This window comes from Mustela erminea, chromosome 1 (assembly GCF_009829155.1).
Source record: "Mustela erminea isolate mMusErm1 chromosome 1, mMusErm1.Pri, whole genome shotgun sequence".
NCBI classification, from domain to species: Eukaryota; Metazoa; Chordata; class Mammalia; order Carnivora; family Mustelidae; genus Mustela; species Mustela erminea.
The window spans coordinates 74,244,821-74,270,136 of NC_045614.1; the positions used below are offsets into that span (position 1 = coordinate 74,244,821).

Below are 25,316 nucleotides of genomic sequence, written 5' to 3' on the forward strand. Positions count from 1 at the left end.
ATCCTAAAGCAGCCCACGGGTAACTAGCCCAGGATTCTCTTTTATCTCCTGCACAATGACCTCACTCACTTACTTGTTTATAACCTATCCACCAAAATGTACACTCCACGAGCTCTGGTCTGTCTTGTTTACATACTGGGTGTCCTGTGTCAAGAAGAGGACTTGCTCCATAGAAGGTATCTGATAGTATTTGTTGAGAGAGTGGGTGAATAGAGACTGAATTTAAGAAGTTCACACTTGGCTCTGTATGTCACGTGGGAAAGGATATAGAACTTCTTCACTCAGATGGGGAGGGTGGTGATTATAAATGCAATATTCATTCACAGTCATCTATAGTATATTACAGGCAGGACCGTTCTTAGCAAAACACATGCTACATGTTGTGAGACCATTAAAAAAGGTATAACACCACCTTCCCCATCTTCTTCCTCCAACAGATCCATTTCTACTGGCAAAAGTGGAAATTAAAGAGTTGAGTTTGGAGAATCAAGTGAAGGAAGACAAAGCTACGAGGAATTTGGTCAACAGACATGAACTTAGAGACACTTACAGGCTAGTCTAAGAAAGATTACGTGCCTAGACAGGTACAGCACTGGACCAACCACTGGCTATTAGGCAGCTGGGAGGTATGCTTCTGCCAGGGATCTCCCTTGGAAAGGCCTGAGGAGAGCCTCCTCATCTCCTCCCTGTGTGAAATACGCTCCTGCTTAAAGCCAAACAACTCTAACGCCCTCCCACGGTCTCTCCCTGTCTCGTGAATTTTTGATTTCTGTCATCCACATTTTGCCACACAACCCTCCTTGTCACTTGGGCATAGCACCTGTTTCCTGGGTCTCTAAAAATATAAACAAATATAAATTTAAGATTTGCTTTCTTGTGGTAACATTAAATATAGAAGAAAAAAAAAAAAAACACCCATTCATCCCTCTCAGGCCTCAAGTTCATTTCAGGAAGTGTATTTTTAGGCAACAAACTATTTTGAAATTTGTCTCCCAGACCAAGAGCTCTATGCTAAGCTAAAAATACAGGCCAAAATGCTTTCTGAACTTTGTGTTCAATTTGGGACTAACACAACAATGAATATATATATATTTTTCAACAATAGTTAAAGTTGAATCTATTTGTGAAACAACTAAGTTAACCCCTTAGGTTTCCCTATAAGACATGGGTAAAACAACAAAAATCTGGGTCATGTTTTGTTTATGTGAATTTTTTTAATAGAGTATGTTTCACACAAACATATATTTGCTTGCTAGGAAGCTTTGTTGTTTTTAAGTATAAAATCAAGCCTCCATGAAATGAAATGCAGTCTTCTCACATTTTAGGATTTTAGCCTGTCTTAGTAGTTATCAACTTTGAGGGCATGTTAGAAGCAATCACCTAGGGAGGTTTAAAAAATAATGAGGCCTGAGTCCCACTTCCAGATACACTGATTTAATTATTTTGGAGGGTGGCCTGAGCATCGAGATTTTTTGAAGCTGCCCAGATATTCTAACATGCATCTAAGGCAGAGAACCCTGATCTGGAATGAGCTGAAAACAACCTGACTGGCTGAAAACAACAAGCGCCTACCCCGCTCCCCCACCCCCACAAACACTTTCTGTGACAATGAAGGAGCAGCCCTTCAATAAATCTGGAAGGAGATTCCTTGTGAACAACAGGGTCCGAAAGCTATGTGATGAACTCTTTTACACCTCAGATGGAAAGGGGTCCTCTGCTGGGCTGGCCAATGCTTTTCTAACACAAGCTAAGAAGTGTGAGAAAAGCGAGAGGAGTCAGGAGTGAAATGAGAGAAGTGCCACCAGTGAGTCTGCTGCTGGAAGCCACAGAGGCTGCCACAGACGTGTTGACAAGCATAAGTGGTTTAGATCTGATGCCTACAAAAGACGATCAACAGTGAAGACACCAAAGGAGGCCATGGAAAAAGGAAAAATAAAAAGGAATGGAGAATGGCCACCAAACTGCACAGCTCCAAGGGCGTCACTCAGACCACAGTCTGCAAACGGGGCCTGAACGGAGCCCCTGGAGACCTGCAGGTGTATTATGGCGGCTGCCTACAGCAAGGTCCAGAAAGAGAAGACCTTTGCAATGAACTCTGGGAGAAAGGCCAACAGTGAACTTCACTCCACACTTGGAGGCAGAGGTTTGTGGGGGACGGGACAATGAGAACTCATACACACTAAGCACCTACTGTGTGCCAGTTAAAGTACGTAAGTCGTCACATATCACGTCCTAAGTACCCAGTGAGGCAGCCTCCTTTGTCTCTTTATTATCATTAAAGTGACCACTGCTATGGTGAACAGACTTTTCACCTTGACCAGCTTCTTCTTCTCCTTCTTCTTTTCGAAAAATGTGAAAGCCTTTACCCAGGGTGTAGTCGTTATAATTTTTCCCCTCCCTTCCCCCACAGCCTCTCCTTAACTAATTGACCTCAGGAGGCTACCCACCTTCAGTAACAGTCAACCTCTGGTTTAAGATTCCCTCATGAATATGTGTTGGTGGGATAGGGTGAAGTGTAAGGGGCAAAGCTACCTTTAGGCTGTGCTGAAGATCACAATTTGGATAAAAACTGATGGAGTCATGCTGGGGAGAAGGGACTGAGAGACCTACATACAAAGCTTTGCTCATCATTGTGGAGGGCTGACTTACAGACACCCTGAAGACCCACAAACCCCCACCGAAGAATCCAAGGACTAGCCCGGTGTCCTCTGGGATCACAGATAACACCCTAAGTAGTTCCCGCTCAACAGAGTGGGGTGGAGGGCTCCTGGGAGCAGGAAGGGCAGCGATGGCTACTTACTACAGGCATGATTGCATCTGTGTGTTCCAATCAGCGGGAAAAGAAGTTACCATTGCAACCACGGGCATCAAGCACCATCTGTTTAATAATGTTCGTGAAGCCTAAGTCATGAAGAATAAATGCATGTATATGAATAGCCAGGGACAAAGATATTACCCTCAACGGCACAACAAAAGTCATCTCATTAACCCCAGAGTAGACCCTAACCAACTTCAAAATGACTTCCAGTGCAGGTTAAATGACTCTCCTGTGTCTTCAGCTCATCTGTTCTCATATTAAGGTAGTGTATTTTAATGTCTGTAGGCCCTCTGTGCCCCGCTGACCATCTCCAGGAAATTTTCTACCCATAACAGGCAAATCAGCTCTTCATGACGTTCCCCCAAGCAAGAGGTTCCAATAAGAATGTCTCTCACCTAGAAAGTCATGCGCTGAAGGAAGTGAGCCTGGACAGTTTCTTTTCAGCATATGATAGGATCACATGGTTCATCATAGTTCACTTCTCTTCAAATAACCCCGTGAGTAATATCAAGCCCTTCAGTCTAGGTCATGCTGCCTTCCTCATTTTAGGGCACATTTTCCCCCAAACTCATTGCCTGGAGACACAAGTTCCAGGTCTTGAAAATATGAATTAATTAAATGCTTAGCTGTGTCTATTACTGGAAAAGTACTGTTGTCTTTGAAGGTCAATGATGAGAGCTTAGTAAGGCTTAGCTTTACTCCAGATAAATATAGGGAATTTTGGATATACATTCCTAGTCTGTATCTTTAGAATGGTGTCAACTATTAACTGATCTAGTAGGTAAAAATCTCAAGACTCTACAAATAATCTTAAATACTTTGCCAGAAAGGCATTCATGCCCATTTGAATTCATGCATCTACCTACTGTTGTTTAGTGCTGTGTTTTGGGGGGCAATGAAGAATTCATTTATTCTACACACACCTGTGGCTGTCTTGCGGAGTGCTATATGTTTCAGAGCAGGACCACGAAAACTGATCCAGCTATGTGCAGCCTCTCAAAGAATAATCCATGGCAACTGGTGAACAGAACTCAGTATGCTTCTCAGCCGTGCTTCCCAGATGTTAAGAGGGACACAGAGCTTTTGGGAATACGTTTAACTCACAGGTGTGGGGTAGTGCATTGGCTCATGCAATAGGGGGCTGGCAAGTCTGAAATTTATAGAGCAGTCCAGCAGCCTGCAAAGTCAGGCACGAATGAATGCGGCAGTGTTGAGACAGAAACTCCTTCTCTGGGAAACCTTTTCTGCTCCCAAGGCCTTCCAACTGATTGGGAGAGGCCCAGTCACATTACCGGGGATAACCTCCTTTATTTCCACTGAGCCAATTGCAGTTAATCACTTTTGCAAAGCACCTTCACAGCAACGCCCAGGTTAATGTTTGATGGAAGAACTGGGTCCTGTAACATGGCCAAGTCCTCATTAAACTGAGCATTCCAGGTAGGAGCCGAGACCGGTCCGGGCTCTGCCCATGCTGCTGGTTCACGTGTTGAGTGGGAAGGCAAGGGTGAACCCAAGTCTTTGACTGGCCACTATTTCCCTTTCTCCACTCATGCTGGATCCAGCAAAATTAAATACTATTCCTCACCCCTTTTTTTTTTTTTTTTTTTTTTTTTACGGGCATGTCTCATCTTACAGTTCTTTCCATCTGCTTTTCTCTTGAGTCTGGCCTCTTAAACGATCACAGGCCCAGAGGCTCTGATCACCATATGGGCCCAGAATTGAAAGACTTGTTCTCTGAAAGAAGGTTTTTAATTGCAGTTGGCATTTCAGAGTCAGACACTGAGGCAACCATCTGGCAGACAGCCGCCATGGTCTGTGATGCTGGCAACAAACACCCCAAGGCCCCCGAGACCAGGTGGGACAAGTGTATGGGCCCGTCACACGTCCTCCCCTCCAGAACAAAGCAGCAAGTCAAGCAGCCTCAGAGGAGTCCCTTCATCTTCCTTCATGAAAGAAAGACATTTCCAAGTGAATAAAATACTTTGGCCAATTACTATGAACAAACAAAAAAACACCTCATGATTAAGTCAAAGATATCTCCGGCATATTCTTCTTCTCTACGGCATACCTGGAGATTCTAACACAAAGTAATACCTTCTTTTTCAGTTTTAAAAGTGCTTGAACCCTCATTCTCTAATTATAAACATCTTGGGAGCAGGGGAGGCAGGCTTTCCTTCAAGTGATGGTTCCACATGGTCTCTGGGCCCCAGGATCAGTCTAAAGCCATCACATAGTTAACCTGGAGACCAGGGTTTGGGAAGGAAAGAAATAGAGACAAGCAGTCTGAACCCATCAATTCTTTCATTTTATTTCAGAACATTTTCATGCAAATGTTCTGTAATAATAATACTTAAAAAAAAAAAAAAAAACTCCCAAAGATGACCTGGTCCATATGCTAAAATCTCTTCTGAAATGGCAGAAAAATCATTCCAGTCAAAGCCTAATAGAAAAGATATTTCCTGAATTCTACAGATGGGAAGGCTGAGGGGCCCATGAATGTTCTGGTGTGCATGCCATTCATATGCCTGGTTTGACCCAGATGAGATTTACAAAAGGCAAGGAGACTTAAGAAGGCAGAGAAAAAGTCCCAGCAGAAGCACAAGGGCCAGGAACAGAATCTCAGACTTTGTCCGCCTACACTTATAATAGAAATAGTCTACTCTAGAAATGAACTGAATAAACTCAAGGTCTGGTTTAAAAACTTAAAAGTTAGGGGTTGGCAAATAAATTAATGAATCTGGACAGTTGTCAACCAGCCTAATGAAACTTCCCTGAAACATAGGTAACTCTGAACGAAATGGAGGGGGGGGGGGTGTGCCCACGTGTGTGCCCGCGTGTGTGCTTGCATGTGTGTGTGTGTGTGTGTGTGTGCGTGTTTCTCTTTGATTTCTTCTACTGAGGAATTTAGCTTTGATGGTTTTAGTTTCTTTCTTTCTTTTTTTCTTTTTCCTTTTTAGCTAAAATGAGTTGAATTGTTCACTATGGATTGCTTTAAGGAAACTGTATAAACAAACATAGAAATCTGTATTCGCCCAACAAGCAAATCAAGGGATTAAGGCATGTTTCGAAGGGATTCATCCAACAGGGTACTTTAAATTGAAAACTTGACTGTCTTTAAAAGACGATTTTAAGATTTGATTTACAAGGAAATTTTTTAAAGCCACATATAGAATAAAACAAGCTGTAGCTGAATGGAAAAGTAATTAGCATTTTCTAGTGACAAACATAAAATAACTGAGCTGGGGTTTCAATAGCAAACTTCTCAATTGAACACTCCCCAGCCCCTAGAGCTCCAAATAGCTCCCAATATGCACACTCTGTTTTCTTGCTTAGCCTTGAATTTCTTGGATCGCTGAGGATGAAGTGCAGCTTGAGTTCTCCCAACACTTGCTGAATCTGCTTTCTTTTTTTTGGATATATGTCCCAGAATCAGGTCACATATCAGGTGACAAAACCCAAACATTTAAAATGACTCTTGCAGACGGAAATATCTCTGTTATTGCCAAAGTCAGTATTTCAGAATGCTAGCATTTTTGCCATATTCAAAGAGATGCAAAACTGTTAGCATTCTCAATTGTTCCTCTTCATCTTTAATAGGGATCTAGTAGAAAAACAGCCCCCAGAGAGCTGGGCAGGGGTGAGCAGTCAGCAACAAACACCACCATCCATACATGTAAATTTTAGTTGATCATTGAGAAAGCTGAATTTCACAGTGTATTCATCTGGCAAGTCCTAACTGTAGAGACTCTGAGATGAGCCAACCCCAGGAGCATGCAGGGGTGGGGGCTGAGGAAAAGACGAAACCAGCCGAAAACATCAAGCCACATCAATGTAAATGGGATACCATACCAAGTGAAGGAGTATAATTTGGCACTATTTCACGTACTGTCAAAATATTAACTGTTCTTCTGCTGGGAAGTGCTTGAAAGTTGGTACTTTATGTAAAGTAATAGTAACTGAAAAAAACAATTCTCCCTGAGGCAATACAACTTGGATGGTATACTGTAGCAACAAGCAAAAGGACCCAGAGATTATTGCAAGTAAATATGATTAACTAACTCCTTGGTGACAGTCAAAACAGCATTGGTAAATAGCCTGATAGAGGCAAGATAATGAACACACGATTTATGGAGTGCTATCGCATTCCAATTCAGCTCAAATAATCTGTTACCAGAAAAATTAGCCAACATAAACCAACAGTATTACATATTTGCTCTATGAGCAGCCTTCTATTAAACCGTGATCGCAAAGGCGGATAGCATAAGACATAATCCTTTCTCCTCAAGATGCTTATGCTCTTGCAGGGAACCAAAAAAAAAAAAAAGAAAAGAAAAGAAAAAGAAAAAGTACAAAAATGATTTTTATTAAAAGAACCTCGGAAATGGAAAGGTTCTTCATGAAGATGTGCTTTTTAATGAAGTTATGCATTTTAGATTTTTAAATAATACTTTATCTCGAAGTGCTGAGGCAGCCTAATGTCAAATTCCAAAACTAATGGAAAATCTGGGAAGGGATTTTTTTTTTTAAGGTAAAAACTCTTAGAGAATCAGAAAAACAGGCACTTGAGATGAACCATTTGCTTCAACGAAGTAAGGAATTTGGCCTGCATATCAATTTCCGGTGAGAGCAGGCTTTTCATTTAGAAACTTCTCTGTAGAGGTTTTCTCCCCTTCTCTTCAAAATGTCCTGCAGTGTCCTGGTGCCTGGCTGGTGCCTGAGAGATGTTTCAATTACAGTTATATCAAGTATGAGAAAATAATGGTCAAAGCAGATGATTCCCATATTCCCGCTATGGAAAAGGACAGGGAATATCTCAGACGAAATACTTTTTTGAGGGGTGAGGCCTCAGATGCTTGGTTTCTGACCATCAAGTAACCCAGGAGTAGACCCATCTGGGAGACACTGGAGCAGGAACTGTATGAGCCACGTACAGTCCCCAGAGGTCCTCTGTCCCAAGTGTTAAAATGAGGATATTTTGCATGAAAAGCTGTATTTCCAACTCCATTTAAGAAAATAAAGAGATGTGGCAGCAGTGGGCCTACAGGGTCCCTTGAGGAGAGCCCGCAGTCAGTTGGAAAGGGGGGCTGGGCCCTTGAAGTGGCACGAGGATCCGTGTTTGTCCTCCCTGGTACTCCTTCTGGCCCCTGCAGCCATCTGAATTTTTACCATTAATGACTTTTTTTTAGCATGTTTATTCAATTATTTCTTCCACTCTTGGAGGTCTATTTAATTTCTTAAAGATTTTATTTTGTATTTATTTGAGAGAAAGAGAGGTGGGGGGGGACACAAAGGAAGAGGGAGAAGCAGACTCCCTATTGAGCAGAGAATCCAATATTGGACTCGATCCCAGGACCCTGAGATCATGGCCCGAGGCAAAACAGAATCATACGCTTAGCCAGCTGAGCCACCCAGGGGCTCCCAGTATTGGAACTTTAACTGGAATGCAAAAATTCATGTGTAACTCTCTAATATGGATATATTCCAATATGTACTTGATTCATGAATATGGACCCTCATATTTTAGTTCAAGGAAAAGGAAAATTTTCTACTTGAGAAGTCAGATCTGCATGGGAACATCATCATCACCATCATCATAATGCTAGTAATCATAATAGGTATTTCTACACCATTTATTGAATGCAGACCAAATGCCTAGCCCAACACCAAGTGTTGTGATGATTATTTCATTTACTCATCACAATCACCATGTAATTTTGTCATTGCCATTTTATAGATGGGGAAATTAAGGGTCGAAGAGGTAAAATAACTATCGAAGGTCAATGAGAAACAGCTCATGAGAAACAAAGCCAAGGGTCAGAAGAAAATCATCAGCCCTCCTGATCCTAGCAGAGTGATAGCCATCAGCATTGTAAAGGTTCTCGGGCAGAACTTCATGCTCCCTCTGGCAGAAGGCAAAGACAGAGTGTGGCCAGAAGGAGTTTGGGTAGAGGGCAGGTAGGGGCAGAGGAGTAATATGTTTCTTGGAAAAGAGCTTTGGTTCTTTGCAATTACTTCACTCATTTGGGGAGACATATATAATAGAGGCAGCTTGGTGAAGTACAGTGGTTTTAAAGTCAAAGACTTCAGAGTTCAGGTTCTGCCGTTAATCAGAGCCATGGGACCCAAGGCAAACCACCACACTTCTCAGAACCCCATTTCTTGATCTATGAAATGGTACTCTCTAGGGTCAGGATGAAGAGAAAGCAGGCTTGGACTACATGTAAAGTCGTCCAGACAATAGAAAGTGCCACACAAGCACTCTGGTTAGGAAAGTAACACGACGTGCAACACTCTCTCTCAAAAGAAAATTACAGGAAAGGCATGACAAGATAATTAAGAGTTTGGTAAATCTATTCCTACTCATCAACAGAATGCAGCAGTTTGATGACTTCTACAAAATATTTCAGGAAATTTGAGTGAACAGACAAACTGAAATATAGTAACTTTTTCTTACCACCACGATCCGAAGTTTCAAAGAAATCTAATGGAATCAACCACTGTTACAGTCAAGTTCCCAAGAGTGCGGGGATCTTTAAACACCCTACCAGAGCCAGATCCTCTGGTTTTAAAATATTGTTCATCGTCAGCTTATTAGGTCTGGCAAATAGCTAGTAACTTGAGGATTGAGTTCGATTCTCGAATCCTCTGCTGACTCTTGCACAATATTCACCAGGGAGAGCTGATCTGCCTTGGTTTTGAGGCGCTTTGTGTGTTATTTGGCAACGCGCTAGTAAAATTATTGAGTTTGACAAGCAGAGATGGGGAGGCACTGAGGCGCCCGAAGATCATGGAGTTCTAAAATGTTGAAATGAAGTTACGGGTGGCCTTCTTTCTCAGGGAAATAAAACCCGTACAGTTTGATTCACAGATGATGAGAAAATGGGAGAATATGAGCAACAATTTGACTAGATTTTTAAGTATCTAGTTAAGAAGTGTTCTGTGTCATTCAGATATATGGAAAGCAATATTCCTTAATCTCTTCTCCTTGAAGCCATTTACTGATGTAAAAATTAATTATGTGGTATTGCTATAGAATTTCCACTGGAGGAGAGCTCACACTGGGAGTCAGAAGCAGCCTGCAGCAGAGAAGGGTCTGGACCCACAGTGAGAGGCTTTGGGTCCTCCAGGAAGCTACTCAGCCACTCTCTGTGGCCAACCTTTGACGAGTCAAAGAGGTGGGCTGAATAGGATGATCTTCAAATCCCTTTCATTTTGGAAAATGCTCACATTTCAACCCCCAAAAGTCAAGAGAGTTCAATCATTCAAACGTGCCCCAGCCTGACCTGGCAGTTCTGGTTAAACAGAACAAGATGCTATTCTTTAGCTTATAAGAAAAATGGCTTCAGGACAATCAAGCAGGGTGGCTTAAGTTTTGTGATCTCTGCACATTGAGAAACCCACTCTTTGCAATTGTGGGGGGGTCCACATCCCCTGTTCACAATCGGGCTTAAACCTGATCACTGCAGTCAGTCCATGGTGTAGAATGAACACTGGTGCATCCCAAGGTTGGAAGGAAGGAAAAGGATGTCTGATGACAAAGGATCACTTTCCATTCAGCTCTTGTAGGCATCTCCTCTAATTTTATGGAGGATGTGGAAGAAATTCTGGTTTTGAGCATAGACATTCACTCTAGCAGTTTTAAAAAAACAATCTCTAGCATTAGAAAAATCTCTGTTTACTCTGAATCCATTTCTGGGTCCTGCTTGAATGATATGTCATCATAACACATATGATTGTACAAAAACATCCTATTACTTGATCTGTACTTTGATTACATCTGACAAATGGCTATGAAGATTAGCATTATTGCTTCCATTTTACAGAAGAGGGAAGCATTTAAAATAACTTGCTGAGGTGTGCTGACAGTGGGCTGTAAGCTTCATGGGGTCAGGGACCGTCATCTATCTTGTTCCAAGGTGGACAGCCTTGGCCCAGGGTGTGTCACAAAACAGGGGATCAATAAATGTTAAATTAAAAGCCAAAAATTCCAAATCAAGCTCTTTCTACTATGCTATCTATTTAAGGCTGATTTTCCCTAAAGTAAAAATTAAGGCAAAGAAATTACAGTCAGTTTTAAGGAAATGAAAGTAAAACCCACTCCTGGTATAGTTTTAGCATTATATTAATAAACTGTGATCTACTTCTAAAAAAAATTGGGGAGACTTTTAACTAATGAGTAGCAGCCAAACTGCCCTTGCCTAGTCGGCATAAGAGAACTAAAAGGCACGTTCAGATTCACTTTGGTTTGTAAGATAACACCAAATACTTTGAAACCTCCCCTTCGTGTTTTTCAAACAGAGAAAGTGAAATAAAAAAGAAACGTGTTTTAAGTATTGTGAAGCCTTCAAGAAGGGACAACAAAGGGTAGGAAATTTGAAATGAAATCTGAGAATCTGCCCTTAAACTGGGCAACTCTGCTTGTTTTCTCACAGTGCAATTGGATGAGAAAGTGTGAGGCAGACTTGTGCCTTTCCTGGGCATTACTCATCGCTGTCATGACCTTAATGTTATTTGCGGTAAACAGCAGAGAGGGACCTCGTAAAGTAGAGGAGCTGCGATTTGCGTGATGCTCTTCTACACCGAGTAAAAAGTCAACCTCCCTCCACGCCATAACAACCCCATCGAAGTTGGTGAGAAGACAGAATTTACATAAGGATGTTGCTTTCATTGTCAGCAAGCTGTGGAGGAGTCAAGATACACTCCAGTAGTCATTTCGATACAGAAAATGAGAGCCATACCCACAGTTGTGAGCTGCCTTGTTCTTGCCACTGGTACTGGAATACAGGGGGCTCCTTCCACCACTGGGAACAGTGATATTTGCATACTAAAATAACATTCATTACTAGGGCTAAGCTTGTAGTAAGTAACTCAAACTCTGAAATGTTTTGAATTGTTTTTGGGAGGTCAAATGACAATACCTTTGAGTTTTTCAGAAGACTTTTGAAACACACTCTCATAGGCAGCAAACTTCTGCCCCTTGATTATCCCCCCCCACTCAAATAATCTGACTCGTTCAACCTCCCTAGTTCTGGAAACTACCCAGTGCTGGAATGAGAGCTGAGACATGTAAATTGCTGCATGGCCCCTAGTGGTGACCAAGAAAGCACATTTGGACCAATGGGGTTGTGGACTGACTCCTTATCTTGAGGAGTCTAATCTAGAAATATGTACCTATAAATGTAAAAAAAAAAAAAAAAAAGAGAGAGAGAGGGAGAGAGAGAGAAGAGAAGATGAGAGACCATGGGGATATGGAGATGGTATGAAGAGGTAATATGAACACTCTGGTTTTAGGACATTAGGACTTGCTATTCCCTCCAATTGGAACATTCTTACTCCAGACAGATGTCTTCTTCAGATAGCAGTATGACAACCCTTTCTAAAATTACTCATCATCAGTCTCTGCTCCTCACCCTGCACTTAACTTCCCCAACATATTAGTAGAATCTTGTTTGCTAGCTTGAGCACAGGAGACTTTGTTTCGTTCATTGCTTTACTCTAGAATCTTCAATGTTGACTGGCATGTGGTAGTTGACACACAAAAAACACTTGTTTTCAGTTTTTCATATCCCTCTGTGCTGCGATGCCATGTTTCATATCCCTTCCCTTAGGTTCCTGGAGAAAACATCTACTTTTCTGACAAATTCCTCTTATTGGTAAAATAATAATAATAATAATGCAAATTTACAGTTGTTGGACAAGGAATAAAGATATGCTCACAGAGAAAATAGGACAATGGGGAAAAATAAGCATGTTGAACCCAGTTGTGCAGAGTGTGAACAATCTGTGCAGCATCTAACAGTATAAAAATAAAAAGCTCAAGATGGGATTGGGAGGGAGACAAACCATAAGTGACTTTTAATCTCACAAAACAAACTGAGGGTTGCTGGGGGGAGGGGGTTTGGGAGAAGGGGGTGGGATTATGGACATTGGGGAGGGTATGTGCTTTGGTGAGTGCTATGAAGTGTGTAAACCTGGTGATTCACAGACCTGTACCCCTGGGGATAGAGTATTATGCCTCCATCAGAAAGGATAAATACCCAACTTTTGTAGCAACATGGACGGGACTGGAAGAGATTATGCTGAGTGAAATAAGTCAAGCAGAGAGAGTCAATTATCATATGGTTTCACTTATTTGTGGAGCATAACAAATAGCATGGAGGACATGGGGACTTAGAGTGGAGAAGGGAGTTGGGGGAAATTGGAAGGGGAGGTGAACCATGAGAGACTATGGACTCTGAAAAACAATCTGAGGGTTTTGAAGGGACGGTGGGTGGGAGGTTGGGGTACCAGGTGGTGGGTATTATAGAGGGCACGGATTGCATGGAGCACGGGGTGTGGTGCAAAAATAATGAATACTGTTATGCTGGAAATAAAAAAAAAATTAAAAAAAAAAAAAAAAAAAAAAAAAATAAAAAGCTCAAGTTTCCATTAATCAAAATTAGCAGTATAAAGAAGTCAGTTCAGAAGTCAAGAGAACTTCTTTTCTGGGAACGACTGGTTCACAAAGGTAGATCATGGGGCAGGGCACCTGGGTGATTCAGTCAGCTAAAGATCTGCCTTTGCCTTAGGTCATGATTCCAGGGTCCTGGGCCCCAGTTCCACATCGGGCTCTCTGCTCAGTGGGGAGTCTGCTTTTCCCCCTCCCTCGGCCCCCTCCCTGTTCATTCTCTCTCTCTTTCTCTCTCAAATAAATAAATAAATAAATAAAATCTTAAAAAAAAAAAAAAGACTTCGGGGACTCAAAAAAAGATGCTTTCTGAAGCCAACAGTCTGGTGCCGCACTGTGTAATATGTGTAATGTACAATAATATGGTGTCCAGGAGTACACATGGACCTTGCTTTCTAAATTTAAATAACTTAATTCATAAACATTAATATCTAAAGCAAAATATAATCACATATTTGGTTTCAAATAGCACTAGTCATTTTCAAGCGCTTAGTAGCCATGTGTCACCAGAAGAGATGTAGAACATTTTCATCACAATAGAATGTTCTATTGGACAGCACTGATCTGAAGAAATCCTGAAAAACCTGGGCTTCTCAGCTTCCAGGGAGCTCTGACATCAGTGGCTACAAGGCACATGGAAGGAGCAGTAGGGCAGAGCTAGTAAAGAAGTGCCACGGAGGAAAAGTCTTGTCTACTGGCTTGGATGGCCTTTGTAATCAATGTTCCATTCCGATTTCTTAAGGGATGTATTATGTAGGAAATGATAGGAGATCTGTAGTATTTACTGTTGAGGTAGGGACACAAGACAATTACGGACTAGGACTAGAGTTCCCCAGTAAACTCATAAACCATGAGTGGCAGCAACAGAAGTTTCCAGAAGTGAGAAAAATGGGCCAAAATCAGTTTGCAACAAGCTAAAACCTGTGGGGGCTCAAGTCAGCTGGCAAAGCCTCTCAAAATGCAAATCCCTGCACCTAAGATAAAAGAATGTTAAAAAAAAGGGGGGGTTCATCTGACTCCTAAGGTATCAAGTAATTCTTACTAAGCCCCATTTCAATGACTGAAACATAAAGCAGAACAGAGGCACACAGATTGAGTTTCTAGTCAAAGCCTACATAAGCCTAAAGCAAGGAAATTAACATTTGAGAAAAAAATACTGGCTTATTTTCCACGGTTTTCTGGAAGGTTTAAGTCACGGCATGTCAAGTAAGGGTGAGTGTGCAGAAGGACATAGTAGAGGGATGGCCGACGGGGGAGAGAATTTATTCACAGGGGAAAATCCCGATGTCCTCAGGGAAAGCCACTTTGCTAGACTCTTTTGGGGGAAGCTAAATCTAATTAAAAGCATTCCTCCAGGACAAGTTTTCTCCCTGGAGACTTCTACCTGCCTCCTTAGCTTCTTTTTTTATCCAATATTTCCAGGATAAGTTTGAATGTTTTATAATCCCTACTGCTCCATGGCCATCGACTTTAAGCATTTTTTTTTTTTTCTTGCAAGACAATGCTATTTTTATAACCCTTTTAAGACTAAAACTGAAAACACGATGATAAAAAGAGGCTTGGCTAGATCTTCCCAGAACAAAGTATTATAATTAAAGTGTACTACTAAAGGGTATTTCCATAAACATTAGAATATCATGTGTCCAGGACAGAAACAGCCTACAATTCCCAAGTACAGGGATGGAAAGATAGAAATAATGTAATCGGCCCCACTAGGACTACAGAGGCTAAGAAATTACCTGACTGTGCTCCTTCAGAGGACCTGAAAAGAAAGAGGATTTTAAAGGATCTTCTGTAACTGTTCTGTCCATTATGGTAGCCAATAGCCATGTGTGGCTATTTACATTTAAGTGTAATGGAAATAAAATAGTATTTTAAACTCAGTTCCTTTGTTACACCTGCCACATTCCAAGCCCCAGGTGACTAATGGTTAGCACAGTGGAGAGTACAGATATAAGATACTGTAATCACTGCAGAAAGTTCTAGTAAACAGCGCTACTGCCTAAAAGGGTTACACAATTTGTCCCGATATTGTCATGGTGATTAAGAAGTAAAAAGCTCCCTAAACACCACATTTCTGGGCTATTGGCATCGTTCTCCACTCTAGTAAATTCCTTGCAAAGGTTTATATAAGTTGTCCAATCAACCCAACCTCCCTAGCCTCAAGCTCATTAAAACGGCATTAGATATAATAAAAGTATTCCACTGAGGCTCTACCCAACTGAAACTCTAAATTCTTCAGATTTCTAAAAGTATGAAGCGTATGTTGGAGATACTTGGGGTGTGAACATGTCAGGAAGAGGTCTACGAGTGAGGCCCCGGCAAAAGCAAGCACCCCTTTGGAATTAATGCATTTGCACCCTTGCTTGTTTTGTTCACACCTCATTCCAGAGGAGTCAGCAGACGCCTTCGTACGAAGTGAGAGCTGTACAAAACCTAAACAGAAGGTGGAAACGTTAGAAGTTCTGGGACACTTCCGAGCTTCCCCATATAGCTTTTGAGGTTCCATGAAGGAACTGGTGTTCTAAAAAATCATGAGGTGCTGACAGTGGACCCCTAAGAAGGGCCCAGGGGCCGACCAGGTGCATGGGCAGGATGTGAGGGGCGCCCCTGCCCTCGGCTAACTACAGAGGCAGCCACTGGGGGCAAAGAGGAAAGGCATTCACAGCCTTCACATCACAAACTCTTGGTTTTGCGATGGCTCCATTATGCCATGTCCCCACTTAACTTGCCAGTGACTCAGAGAATTAAGCCACCACAACATGGCCTGGTATTTAAGGCTTCCGTAGTCTGATTATCTTTCTGCTGCCCCTAACCAGAAACTCTATGGTACGTTAACTCCTTCTGCCTTCCTCACCCCAGCATTTCCACCTCCCCACAGGACCTCCTATCCCCAGGGTGGTCTTGCCAGGCCTCAGAAAGAGTTCAGTGCCTCTGCCAGCCGCTGTGGGGGTTATTCTGACTGGAGAGGCACTCAGAAAACGGCTTCTCCAAGGACACTGGTGTCTGCCATCTTCCACGAGGAGAGGCCCAAGGCAGAGAGTGTGCTGACTGCCCACGTCGGCTGTGGCTTGGGAGAGCTGGACACCTCCCCCGTGTGGCTGGTGGGCGTGCATCCCATGCAAGATTCTCCCCAGCTGTGCCTCAGTTTCCTGAAGCAAGCACAGAAACACCACTGCTGACAAGTGGACAGTGAATGGTACCAAGGAGGGATGTCCAGGCTTTCCGAGCCAGGTCATTTTCAAACACGAGTACTGTGAGACAGGCTTTTACATGAGCATTTAACCCTGCTCTGCTGGTGAGTTTCCAGAAAGAAAGGGATTTTTGATTCTCCCATAGTTCTGTAACAAAGCCTTTCTTTTATTTGCTATACTGGATTTACAGTCAGAAGGTGGGATCTTCTGACCCTAATCAATGGTACTGCTTTGCTGAGGGGCTTTAAGTGAATACCTTGACTTCTCTGTTCAAATCCTCCATTTGTAGCAATCAGTGTTTCTCAATCTGGGTTCCACAACAGAACCATCTGGGGATTTTTCCAAGCAATACTGATGCCAGGGCCCTACACCAGGCGAATGATTCAGAACTTCAGGGGTTTGGCTCGGGCAGTAGATTATTTTAAAAGCTCCCTAGATGATTTTTATGTGCATCCAGAAGTAGAAAAAAAAAAAAATATGGTTCAGGAAAGGATTTATTCTGTATGGAGCAAAGAACTAAACAGGAACACACTTGGGAGTTAGAGAAAGTGGACCGTCCCAGAGAGAGGAAGGGGGGCAGGTATACTACAAACCATGTTTCGCAGCTTGGTTTGGCTGCTAGGAAAGTCACAAAGGGCATTATAACAGAACATTTTAATCAGTGTATATCTCTTTTATATACCCCTTTTTTTAAAAAAAAGTTTTTCTTTATTTGAAAGAAAGAGAGGGAGCATGAGCAGGGGGATGGGCAGAGGCAGAGGCAGAAGCAGGCTCCCCACTGAGCCGGGAGCCCAGTGCAGGGCTGGATCCCAGGACTTTGGGATCATGACCTGAACTGAAGGCAGACGCTTAACTGACTGAGCCACCCTGGCGCCCCTCAAGTGATTTTCTTATGTGACTAAAACTCTAATAATGTTTTGGGATGAGGCAGGAATCATCAACATAATTGGTGTCAAGGTATTTGGTTGCTATTGTACAAATTCTCCTTGGAAGCTCATTTTTAGCTTAATTTTTTAGTAGGAGTTTCATGAATTCCTATATTTTTAAAGGGTAGAAATCCTTTGCCAATGGCCAAGAGCACAATAAGTTTGAAGGAAGATCTGTCAGAAGACCTGAGGCGAAGATTTCTTGAGAAAGCTGAATTTTTAAAGGGTTTTGATCCCACATGGCAAAATGAATAATGATTTCAGAAAAGTCAAATGTAAGAAAGTGTATCTCCCTTTAGGTAAACTACCAGTGAAATCAGTAATAAATAGTTCCTTAGATCAGAGTTAACAGTTGTGGATAAGCCTTTCCTTCAGAAAATCTCGAAGCTAAATAGATACAACACACACAAAAAAATAACTTTTAAGTCAATATAGTCCTAGAATTTAATTTCTCTTCCTAGTCTCTGATTTTTTTTCTTTCTTATTCCATTTATATATTAAGCACCACCAATGTACGACATCCGAAGAAGGACCATCTCTGAGATGTTCAAAATTCGGATATTTTTCAAAATATAATTATATCTGCCTTAACAGAAAACAGTATATACAAATTACCATTTTTAAAAGGATGATATAAAGGGTAGTCCTCTAGAATATTTACTATGGCATCCCTTTTAGATAAGAAGTACACAAAAAGGTAACACTGAAATCTATTCTAATTTGAAGGTCTCTCCACTTTCCATATAAATTCATGAACCTAGTCATTCCTTAAAGAAGCTGATCTCTTCTGGGAAATTTTCACAGAGGTGGAAGGATCAGAATAATCCTTAATCCTGGGGTGCCTGGGTGGCTCAGTGGGTTAAGCCGCTGCCTTCGGCTCAGGTCATGATCTCAGAGTCCTGGGATCGAGTCCCGCATCGGGCTCTCTGCTCAGCAGAGAGCCTGCTTCCCTCTCTCTCTCTCTCTCTCTGGCTGCCTCTCCGTCTACTTGTGATTTCTCTCTGTCAAATTAATAAATAAAATCTTTAAAAAAAAAAAAAAAGAATAATCCTTAATCCTAAATCCACTGGAAAATCATCCTGATGAATAATGGTGGAAAAGAGGAGAAAGAAGTCCATACTATACAACACGGGAGCTGATTTAACCTCTTTCCTTAACCAAAATGGAGTAAATGACATCATGACTCAACTTCCCTTTTGATGCTGTGGGGGAAATGACATTCTATAGAACAAATCGCAGGCAGGTAGGAGTATCCGTTACCTTCATGTGGCTAGCAAACAAATGCAGTTTCTGCTCATGAAGGTGATTCTTTACCATTGCCTTTGAAAATGTCAGTCAAATAAGAAGGCTTTGCTATGCCTCAAGATATAAGTTCTTTTATATAAAAGTAATTTAAATAAATCCTAGATGTCTGTGCTTCTTCTGTTCTGCCAGTCAAAACAATCGTGTTCCTCTCCAAATCTTTATTCAGACATTCATCTTTAAGAAGTTCTGGGAAAGGAAGCCAAAGACAACACTTGACCTCCAGGCCTATATGGCGAAGACACACCCTTCCTGTGTAAAGATGTCCATCTCCCTGATTATGTGAAGGACCTTGAAGCTCTGGAGAAGAGCAAAACGACAGGGCTGTGGCAACTACCACAGTCTTTTATAAATGGCAACCTGTGTCTACTGGTAGGCATGACATGACCCTCAAAAAGGCAGACCACACAGTGTGTAAAAGAAAAACTGCCCCACAAGAGAAGGAGAAAAAGAAAAATGACTCATTACATAGCCTTGAACTCTAGTAAGACTCAGGGACAAAGTCCTCAGAGAAGTGTGTCTCGAAGAAGGGAATTCTCCCGTCCTCAATATGGCTTCTGATTTTTGAGGCAAAGAATAGGGCTTCTGATGTGAACCCTACCATCCCCTCTTTACAAGTTAGCTATGGAAATATAAAAACACAATAAGACCGTAGTGTTTGTCTTACATTTACCTAGAAAATTAGGCAGCAAGGGAACATGAGATCAAAAAATGGTAAAATGACAGAAACACAAATTTGTGAGTCTTTACAATGCCTCAGACGGTTTCATCTTTCTGGGCTTCTGTTTCTATATTATCTGTAAAACAGGGTAATTATACCCACTCAGAGGGTTGTTTCCAAAATTAAATATGACATCCAGGTGAAACAGTTTACATAAAACACTCTATTAACATAAGGGACTATTAAAAAATTATTATAGCCAGACATGGTCAACATGTTTTCTTCAAAGTTATCACACCAGCCTTTTTTCCTTTTTTCCTACGGGTGCTCTTTCCCCCATAAGCCTCAAAAAGAATAAAGTTATTCAAATCCCTGCTCTTTTCTGTTTTCCTGACACTAGTTTTTTATCTGCCTGGACAGGCTGGCAAATGACTATTTTTACGATGTTTGTTGTGCTTTTCATATTCATTTAACAGCCATTTTAACAACAAAGGACATTTTATATGTTCCCAAGAGATATGTGCCAGAGGGGGCTGTGGGCAGAAATGTTCCCAAACATCTGGATCTTCCACTGCAGCCCTGGTCACTGCTGATAACCGGCACACAAGTGGCTGCTTTCAACTACCACCTCCAGCCCCTTCAGTGGCTCTTAACTTCAAGGCACTTCCATTCAGAGAGCACAAGTGCCAAGGTGGGCTCCACGGTCACTTCCTGTAACTGGGAAGAAGTGACACTGGATCAGTTTTTCCCAAGATTTTCAGGGACTCCCTCTAAAGACTCTCTTTTCTCATTATTATTACCATTAATATTAACTGAAGTACAGTTGACATTCAATATTATATATTAGCTTCAGGGGTACAACAGAGTGATTGGACAGTTTGCACCTTACAAAATGCTCACCATGACTTGCTTTAACATAAATTTTATTAAAGTACTGATGGTACATTGTGTCAGAGGTCAAGGTGAAGATTTCCCTTCCAGAACTTAAAGATGAATGTCTGAATCAAAGTAGATAGAGAAAAACAAAACTGTTTGGACTGGCAGAATATGAGTCACACAGAGATCTACCATTCAGTCAGTCACTTTATTTTTTTTTTTTAAATATTTTTCTTTCTTTATTCGACAGAGAGCACAAGTAGGCAGAAAGGCAGGTAGAGAGAGAGGAGAAGCAGACTCCCTGCTGAGCAGAGAGCCCGATGCAGGGCTCGATCCCAGGATCCCGAGATCATGACCTGAGCCGAAAGGCAGAGGTGTAACCCACTGAGCCACCCAGGCGCCCCTAGTCAGTCGCTTTTAAGAAGGAGTTATACCTTGAGGAGTAACAAAGTCAATAAGCTTGGAGCACAGGTAACTGTAGTTCCAACAGTTATTCAAAAAGTAAAAATGAGACTATCAAGAAACCAGGTTCCTTCCTTACCCTGAAGATACAAGTATTACATTAATAAGCTGGTAGCTGGTAACAGGAGACACTCTTGAGTTGGCCAAACGTTTCACACAGAGCTGCATAAGTGATTACGTAACGGCCACAAACATCCTCACCAAAGGCATCATCAAAATCTTGAAAGAGAAATGTTTTCAGCAGTTCTGAAAGCTAACCAACAGTACATCAAATTAAAAGTATTCTATCTCAACCATTTCTCTTTATAATATGCCACAGAATATTAAGACAGAAAATTCTTGTTTCATCTCCTGATTCCCCGAGTAGTGCAGATAGGGCATTGTTAGTCCATGCTTAAGTAATGTTATGAAGTCAGGAAAGCTCCCCAATTCCCCTGGAAGAGGGGCTCCCTGGGTGACAATCTGGCTGGAAGAGAGGCAGGAGCCTGTCTGGAAACTGTGCCATTAAAGTCAGGAGTCACCTTTGCAACAGGGGATGTCTTCCCTCAAGCAGGTAGAAAGGTGTCTTCCGACGCTCTCCACTGCACATAAACCCCTTCGTTCAACTAACCCTCCTCCAACTATCCCAGTGATAGGAGATAATCTACAATTCATAAAAAAATGAAAGGCAGGAGTGGCACAAAAAAATCTTGAGTCAGATAATATGATTTACTTTATGACTTTTTTGGGCGCCTACCGGCATAACACGTTGGGTCCTCTACAAAAGATTCACACACAAGAGGAGAGATGAATCAAAGACAGTCTGTGACGGATGGAAAAGCAACAGGCCTTAACACCCACAGACTGCAGCTCCCCCAAATTCACAGAAGCTAAAGACTGAAGGCACAGGGAACCTTCCCTGCAAAGAGAAACTTACACGCATCAGATCATTCAAAATTTCCCACAAGCTCATTGTTCCCTCAAGGTGGCTTTATTATGAATGACAAAGCCCCTGATGACACACTTGATGGTGAGAAGGTAAACAGTCTAGAAAAAAAAAAAAAAAGCATATACAAATTTAAATATAAATACATAAGTAGAAATATAAATTATTTATATGTGTGTGTGTGTGTGTGTGTGTGTGTGTATAACCTATAATCCCGTCTTGGATTTATAAGCAGTTTCTCTGGCCTTTAAAAGTAATGAATTCTAAACAGCAACAATCTTTCAATGAGAACGCACAGAGAGTGCCAGGGAACAATCAGATGGGAGATTCTCCATTAAAGAATTTTCATTCTAATAACGGGCACATGCATACAGCCACACACATAAAGTCACCTGAGTGTGGAAGCCAGGCCTGTTGGTGAGGCTGTGAAGAGGAAAAAGGAGGGAAATCTGACTGGTATAACTAACTGAAGAGCCAAGAGAGGAAATGACATCTACTCAGGTGTTATTTCAGCATGTGGAGGATTGTAGGGCATGGGTAGGGAATGGGAAAATTGGGATAACAGTCACCAGTTAGAAAATCTAAAAGCAGAAGCATGTGTGAGGATGTCCAGTTTAAAGGGAACTAGGGCCTGAGACATGTATAAGAGCAGAAAGGGAAATGGGGGAAAGGCTTGGCTTCATTCATGCATGGAATCATCTAACTGGTCCTGTGACCCCAAGATGCATCTTAAGAAACAAGGATATTGACACAACCCCTGACCTCAAAGAGAAAGTCAGGGCTGTGTAATCAGTCACCTGGGATCCACAGAGAAGATCATGGAAGGCTCTCTATCAGGGGCCAGCTATTCAAAATGTTATCTGGGGAGAAGATTTAACTGATGGCCATGGATATGTATTAAAGAGAATAGGGACGTAAGGCATCCATAGGCAGAAATCGAAGAGCTTCTCACACCAGACAGAAAACACGAGTTCAGACTTGCATTGTGGTAGCATGATTTAAGAGTAAAAATGAAACCAAATGGTTATGTATTTCATGTCTCGGCATTCCTGTTGTAAAAATTTGTCTGGTTCCGAGATTCTAGGTAATAAGATTTACAGTTATTATGATGAATAAGTTGAGATTTGATGCAAAAGGCAGCAACATGAGATACAGGTTTCTATGGAAAGTTTTTTCTGTTTCTTTTTTTTCTTTTTTTTTTTTTTTTGCCGAGTACAGTTACAATGTCAGAAGGAAAAAAAATACATAATAAAATCATTTGAAAAAAGTCAGAAAGAGGTGTGAGAACTGATTGCTGTTACTGGCTGAGACCAATAATTCTTAAAGGCAAAAGTAACAGAGGTGCAAAAAATTGTCTTATAATGAATAAAATACCACTCACCGAAAAACCCACTGGTAGCATGATCTGAACAGACTAAAAAAATGTTGATGGATTCAAGAAAAATTCAGTGAGTTCTCACTCAGCATCAATGAAATAAGTTCCTCAAGGTAAAAGATAAAAAGTTTTTTAATGCCGAAGACTAGAACCATGTCCTGAAAAACCTGGCATTAATTCATTAATTTATTGGGTACATATTTTGTACACAGCAGAGTGCTACATGCTTTAAGAAACACCAAGGTATAATAGCTCTTAATTAAGGCCTACAAATGGCAAGGCAGTTCTATGATTAAATGTCTAATGAGTAAACGTGTTAAAAATGTTACGGGTTCAGCAGAGAAAACGGATCTCTAGGATCTCTAGTTTTGGGTCAAGGGAAAGAACCACGGAAGATGTTTTGGATAAACAGACAGGATAAAACTGACTCACTAATTGACTTGACTTGCTGTCAGAGCATTTGCTTCTGCTAGCCTCAGTGTGTTCGTTATATACAGTTAAAAGGGGGTCTTGTAGCTAGGGAGGAGTCAAAACGCCCTCATAATACTAGAAGTTACTCTTCCTGGAATCCCTGTCTTCCTCGGGGACAGAAAGAAGTCTGATCTGATTCACCAACACTACTGCAGGTCCTTCGATTCCTCTGTGGAAGATGCTTTAAGGCTACTGGGGCAGCGTGTCACAAACGTCCGGGTATATGTACACGAATCCCCTGGGGATCCTGTTAAAATGCTGGTTCTGAACAGGCCCAACATTCTGCATTTGCAGTAATTCTCAGTGATGCAGGTTCTGCTGGGTCTGGACCACCCCCTTTGGGTAGCAAGGTATTAGAACCTTCAGCTACTGTTATCAGGGGGTGATATGAAAGCATCTTGTTGGGGCCAGAATGCTTGAGCTCCCGATCTGAACCTCAGTGCCTATTCTAACGCACGATAGGTAGATGTTAAGTGAGGCTCACGAAGGGGTGAGATGTTGGAACAAGCCGGACTTCCCAGAGGTGATGGAAAACAGAAAACCGCAAAAAGGAAAAGACGGGCTGGTCTGGGGCTCCTTGGAATAAATTAATAGGTGATGAGAGAGGCAATATAAATTATATAATTAATTATGACAGAAACTATAAGAATAAAAGAGTGCCCAGGAAGGGCTGCGATTGTTAGAAACTGTTTTACAACAATGTAATTTTTGGGATTCCAGAATAGTGAATGCACAATGCGACGCCGGTTGTTGTAATTGTTGTTTTTCCTTTTCACACATCTGAGGTCAAATTTTATCATTGTTTTCCCCCAATACAATGACTTTTAGAGAACAAAACATAAAAGTGATATGAAGTAACAAGACAGTCATTCAAAGCAATAGTTAGATTTCTCCTCTGTGATAACTGGTGTATGCAGACCATACAGAAATGCAATTATGGGGCTTATAGCTACTCCCCTGCCGAAAAAAGCAGTCTGCAATCTGCCAATCTGTAGCAAATTCTGTCTTTTCTGAGAATATTTTAAGAAAAGTGGTGGACAGATCTTTGAAAGGCAAGAGAAGACTAATTATATTCAGACGAGTTTCTTTTCTTTTCCCTAAAAACACAGAAGCTCCTTTAGGACTTTCTTTTCCTAGACACAGCAAAGCATTTCATAATTCTCTTCCTCAGGAAAAACTTTCACAGATTCTTCAACCAATTCAGAGGAAGGGGAGAATGAGAACACCATAATTAACAAAAAAGAAATGGTATTACCACCAAAACCAAATAAACCTTTTTTTTCAGCAAGGAAAAAGTGCTAGCTCAAGTAAACATGCTATTTAGTCAGGGTGTATGCTCAGGCACCTGTAGCAGGAAATTTTCAAAATAACTATGGCTTCGTTCTCTTTTTTCAATAGTAGTCATCTCCGACAAACTCCAAGTGGATGTTTGCAGTATGTGTCTGCTCTGTCCTGTTATGACTTTTGAGTTTTCTACTTCGATTAGTTAAGGATTATGTTTTTACATTAATTTCAATGGTTTCCTCCACTAAAGCTACAAAATGAAACATTTCAGAACAGAAAAAAACTGAAAATCTCATCTAGTCCAACTCTTGGCACTGTACCTAGACAAAAATGAGAACCAGTGAGGCCAAGGGACTTGGCCAGATCACCCAGACACCCTGGTTGCCAGTATAACACACTTTAGTCTTCACCAGCTCTCTTGTAGGTAGAGTCTTCATCTCAAACTAAGGGTCAGATCTGGGTTTCATTCAAGATCGAGGTTCTGTGATAATTACATATTTACAACTTCTTCTCTACTTGGCATGGGGCCTCTGAACTAGGAAAAAAAATGAAGCGTTTAGCTAAACCTGGAAAAA

The 25,316-nt window shown here is 41.5% G+C and overlaps 1 protein-coding gene across 4 annotated transcripts in view; it reads right to left on the reverse strand.

Annotated features, from left to right (window-relative positions):
* Nucleotides 1–25,316, reverse strand: part of TGFBR2 (transforming growth factor beta receptor 2) — a 90,347-nt gene that overhangs the window by 55,910 nt on the left and 9,121 nt on the right. The gene's annotated exons all lie outside the window — the stretch shown is intronic.